The sequence below is a fragment of the Lissotriton vulgaris genome, chromosome 1_1 (genome assembly GCF_964263255.1).
Source record: "Lissotriton vulgaris chromosome 1_1, aLisVul1.2, whole genome shotgun sequence".
In the NCBI taxonomy this organism is placed as follows: Eukaryota; Metazoa; Chordata; class Amphibia; order Caudata; family Salamandridae; genus Lissotriton; species Lissotriton vulgaris.
Genome location: NC_141685.1, coordinates 1,683,444,417 through 1,683,450,416, shown reverse-complemented (window position 1 = coordinate 1,683,450,416; position 6,000 = coordinate 1,683,444,417).

The following is a 6,000-nucleotide window of genomic DNA, read 5'->3' as shown; positions in this document are numbered from 1 at the left end:
AGTTGTGAAAAGTTTAGCTTTGCACATTCACGCACTTCCGACTGACTTTCAAACGATTATTTAATTAAAAGCAAACCGGCTGCCAACTAGTCATCGTAGGTAGAATTAATTGTCTCGAAGGCACTCATTATTTTCGGAAAAGGTGACATAACACGTCATAAATACCTGTTAAATGAAGACCTGTATTTTTTACTTGGTTTTATATTATACAGAATGTGAGAGTTACGCTTGTCTAACCCTGAAAATAAACAATAAAAATGTTGTGTGATCTGTGAGGTGAAAGGGGTGCTATATGAAAATTTCCCTCTTCTAAATTACTATATGTTACTCCTGAAAACTCTAGTTGTATAGCTAAACGACAGTTACAATCAGTTTCTATGGATTGAACTTCCCAGTATTCAGCAACAGAGAGGTTTAATCACCAGAGCCTCAGAGAAGTACAATTGTATCTCCTTTTTTAGGTCTCGCCTACGTAGCGTGCATACACTACAAAGGCAAAAAGACCTTTTGTGATCGCTTTGGCTTTTGAGCCACAGACCTGCACTTGTTCCATTGCCTTCAATGGCAACACATGCACATCTGGAGATTCACTTGCGGGAGCGAGCGCCACCATTTGGTAGCAACTATCGCTCCCGCAAGTGAATCGTGCAGGCACCCCTCCTCCTCTCTGCTGTCGCGCGCCTCCACCTACTGCCACGTGAGCTTTTTTTGTTTAGCCACGCTACTGTATAATGCATGCATTATGCCTTTCAGCCTAGGATGACTCACACAGTTGGTTTTCTGAGCATACAATCAACTAGTGCCGGGTTTGATCCCTGACAGTTCCAGTTATTTTATTTTTAACTAATTTGCTCTGTAAAAAACCTGGGCCTAATCTGACGTTGAATATACAGTCAGTAAGACCTCCGCGGAGTGTACATTTTGGCGTGCAGTGGAAATTATCTTCTGGTGGATGGTGGACTTTACAGTACCCAAGTACTGCAATATATTATGTTGTTACCTCAGTGAATGGACTGGGCAGGGCCTTTACTGATAGTTTGTTTTATAATGCATGCGCTATGCCTTTAAACCTAGGATGGCTCACACAGTTGGTTATCTGAGCATACATTCAACAGGTGCCGTGTTTGATCCCCGACAGTTCCAGTTATTTTATTTTTTAATAATTTTCTCTGTTTTATATTTTTTTCTTTGTTAAATGTACACCCTTTTGTGACAATTTTAGGCTGTACACAGTTTAACCCTCTGCTTGAGGCCGTCCGGGTTCCGCGCAATACACAGAGCCATACGCCTGCTCCTACTACCATGCCCACCAGCTCACATCCTCCTCGAGGGCGCTGCTCTGCCTGGGTACCTCATCATTAACTTATGACACTCTGCCGAGTGGGACCATCCTTTGAGCGATCCTCCGGACTCTCGTCTCCTCAGCACAGCTGTGGTGGATCCCAGCGCAGGTAACTCCAGCCGGCACTAATGCGACGGTATTTCTCCTGACGGCCATCTCTTCCTGCCCGGATAATCGCACACTGCGAATGAATGCCAATGGTTTGGAGGTAGGAACCTGCAGAGAGGCTCTGAGTGAGTGACAAAGTGGGGAAGAAGCTGGTCAGTCACCACTGTCGCCTGTCAACTCTCTATCTTGGAAGCCAGATCTGAAGTTGATCTGTGTGAAATTTGTGTAATTTCCTTTGCATAGATTCCAGAAAAAAAAGACATCGAGTGTGAAAAGCATCCCTGCATATATTTTGGACAAGAGAAAGCATTCGGGGCTAAAATAAAGCAGAAAATTGCATTCAATGCGAATACCAGCCCCTCGTGTTTGAGTTGTTTGCATTGTTGCCGTGCTCTTGTGGTAGGACTTTTACCCAAGCGACATCTTAATTGCGGTGTGGCGTAATGTTGTGAATTTCGCCTATCAGCCGTAACCCGAAATACTGGGAAATACGCAAAATGACATCTGTGTAAAAAAAAAAATCCTGGGCCTAATCTATCGTTGAATTTACAGTCAGTAAGACCTCCTCAGTGGGACATTTTGGCATGCAGTAGAAATTACCTTCGGGGTGGATGGTGGGCTCTACAGTATCCAAGTACGGCAATATATTATGTTGTTACCTCAGTGAGCGGACTGGGCTGGGCCTTTACTGATAGTTTGTTTTATCAGTCTTTTTCCAGCCAGAGTAAAAGAGCTTGATCTCTTTTACAAACAGCTCAATATTTAAGGACATACTGCTTTGTGTTGTACTAAACATGAGAGCTTTTGTTAGCATTAGCTGGGTTAATCCGAAATATCTCACAATGAGGTTAAATCTATCATGAATACCTTTTTAAAGCCTGCATCAATAAAAAAAATGCATTGTATTGCGAGAGCTCAATAAATAAATTGAGCATTTTCTAGTCAGGTGCCTTCCTGAACAGTAGCATTTTTTCTCTCGAAGATTGCCCTGGCTTCCCGCACCCATGGACAATGACAGGCAATGTTACTTAATATTATGTTTCCATTTTGAGAAACTTTGGGGCATATTACCAAGGGGCGCGATAGGCAATTATCGCCGGGTTAGTGACAGTTTTCGGCCACTAAGCGTCGATAATTCTATTGCTCCATTAGCAAGCTGTTAGCAACAACTTTTAGGCGATAGCGAGCTGTTTGGGGCCCGCTTTGCATGTCAGCGATATTTATCGCTAATGACATGCAAAGTGGGCGTACCCAACCTGTTAGAGACTGAAAGCAGTTGCTAACGTCGCTATCGCCTATTAGCAAGGCGGGCGTAGTGATGGAAATATTTCCGCTATCGCCAAAAACTAACGCCTGCTCAGACCAGTTCTTAGCCATGTTATCCAATGGGAGGTGGATAACATGGCTAAGAGCATTTCGTCGCTAATGCGTGAATATTGCTGTATTCTCAGCGTTATTCACGCTATCGCCGGAACAATTATCGCTTTGTAGATAAACGTTGCTAATAGCAAGTTATCTCAGCGATAATGTCCGACGATGCTTAGCGATAAAAAAAATTGTTAGAAAGCCTAGTTAGCGATAACTATCGCTACTCGTTGGTAATATGCCCCTTTGTTTTGCGTTAGTAAAGATTGGTGTTGTTCATATTTTATCCGAGTAGAACAAACATAAGAACACTGACTTGTTTTTCTTTTCTTCAGGACGTGGTGGTTCGTCGGTGCGAAGTTTCGCATCTCACTTGGCTCCCTGTGGGAGCCATGATCAACTGTGCAGATAACACAGGCAAGTCCCTGTGAATGATTAGAAGCAACTGTTAAAGGCTGTTGAGACGCGATGCCTACTACCAAAAGCGAAAGTGTGGGTCATTTGTGCAGATTATTTGCTGCCCGATCTACAGAGGAACAACTTTGTTTTTGTGCACATTCGGTACGTGTAATGAGTTACTTTTACATGTTTTATGGCCCTTTTTTAAAATCATCAATGCTCGTAGTAGCAACAAGAGCAACTTTAGCTCGGTACGGTGGGTGCTAATGTGCACACACAGTTACATCGGTTTTTACAACTGCCCGGTTGCAGAAATGCTCGTCAGTTTGTAATGCTGCTTGTCTAGCACATGATCTTATCCGGGTGTGATTATGAAAGGGTTGCCTACTAAGGTATTCAGCATCACATCGTGGATCCGGGCTTGTGCCAAATAGTATTGTATGGCTCTTGCGGTGGCATTTTTTTAATTGTATTGAGGCAGTCAGTACATAATCGTTTTTGTGAATCTTTGCTTTAGGTCCAAAACCTACTGTGCGGCATACTAGCCATTCGCTGTATCAGCGTCTTATTTTCCAGGAATAGGAACTACATAACTGGTATTGCCATGTTATTTTTTGGATAGTTAATAGGGGTTTGGGGCGAGAGTTGGTCCGGAGAAAAAGTTGGGGGTGTTAGTAGGATAGCCCTGTAGATTGAGAAGAGTGAAGTTATGTAGTCTGAAGTGAAGATAGCAGGCAGAAGCTTCATTCTTGTTCAAATTCTTATGCATTTGGATTTTGTACTGTGTGGTTTCAAATGAACTCAGATTCGTTCATATTCAACACCCCTTCAAACAAGCATTTACAATGCAATGGTTTCGCCTTTGGAAAAGTTAGAGCTATTGGCATTGTAAATGACAACATTTGTATTTATGTGTTGGTTTTGAAAACAGATAAATAAATGGCATTGTCATTTACATTGCCATTAGTTTAATATCTGCAGTCACTCTGCACTCCCTAGCACTCCCTAGTCACTCTACACTCCCTGGCACTCTGCACTCCCTAGCACTCCCTAGTCACTCTGCACTCCCTAGTCACTCTGCACTCCCTAGCACTCCCTAGCTCTCCCTAGCACTCTGCAGTCACTCTGCACTCCCTAGCACTCTGCACTCCCTAGCACTCTGCAGTCACTCTGCACTCCCTAGCACTCTGCAGTCACTCTGCACTCCCTAGCACTCCCTAGTCACTCTACACTCCCTAGCACTCTGCACTCCCTAGTCACTCTGCACTCCCTAGTAACTCTGCACTCCCTAGCACTCCCTAGCTCTCCCTAGCACTCTGCAGTCACTCTGAACTCCCTAGCACTCTGCAGTCACTCTGCACTCCCTAGCACTCTGCAGTCACTCGGCACTCCCTAGCACTCTGCAGTCACTCTGCACTCCATAGCACTCCCTAGTCACTCTGCACTCCCTAGCACTCCCTAGCACTCCCTAGTCACTCCCTAGTCACTCTGCACTCCCTAGCACCCCCTAGTCACTCTGCACTCCCTAGCACTCCCTAGTCACTCTGCACTTCCTAGCACTCCCTAGTCACTCTGCACTCCCTAGTCACTCTGCACTCCCTAGCACTCCCCAGTCACTCTGCACTTCCTAGCACTCCCTAGTCACTCTGCACTCCCTAGTCACTCCCTAGCACTCCCTAGTTACTCTGCACTCTAGCACTCCCTGGTCACTCTGCACTCCCTAGTCACTCTGCACTCCCTAGCACTCCCTAGTCACTCTGCACTCCCTAGTCACTGCACTCCCTAGCACTCTGCAGTCACTCTGCACTCCCTAGCACTCTGCAGTCACTCTGCACTCCCTAGCACTCCCTAGTCACTCTGCACTCCCTAGCACTCCCTAGTCACTCTGCACTCCCTAGCACCCCCTAGTCACTCTGCACTCCCCAGCACTCCCTAGTCACTCTGCACTCCCTAGCACTCCCTAGTCACTCTGCACTCCCTAGCACTCCCTAGTCACTCTGCACTCCCTAGCACTCCCTAGTCACTCTGCACTCCCTAGTCACTCTGCACTCCCTAGCACTCCCCAGTCACTCTGCACTTCCTAGCACTCCCTAGTCACTCTGCACTCCCTAGCACTCCCTAGTCACTCTGCACTCCCTAGCACTCCCTAGTCACTCTGCACTCCCTAGTCACTCTGCACTCCCTAGCACTCCCCAGTCACTCCGCACTTCCTAGCACTCCCTAGTCATTCTGCACTCCCTAGCACTCCCTAGCACTCCCTAGTTACTCTGCACTCACTAGCACTCCCTGGTCACTCTGCACTCCCTAGTCACTCTGCACTCCCTAGCACTCCCTAGTCACTCTGCACTCCCTAGTCACTGCACTCCCTAGCACTCCCTAGTCACTCTGCACTCCCTAGTCACTCTGCACTCCCTAGCACTCCCTAGCACTCTGCACTCCCTAGCACTCCCTAGTCACTCTGCACTCCCTAGCACTCCCTAGTCACTCTGCACTCCCTAGTCACTCTGCACTCCCTGGTCACTCTGCACTCCCTGGTCACTCTGCACTCCCTGGTCACTCTGCACTCCCTAGTCACTCTGCACTCCCTGGTCACTCTGCACTCCCTGGTCACTCTGCACTCCCTATTCACTCTGCACTCCCTAGTCACTCTGCACTCCCTAGTCACTCTGCACTCCCTAGTCACTCTGCACTCTGCACTCCCTAGTCACTCTTCATTCTGCACTCCCTAGTCACTCTACACTCTGCACTCCCTAGTCACTCTGCACTCCCTAGTCACTCTGCACTCT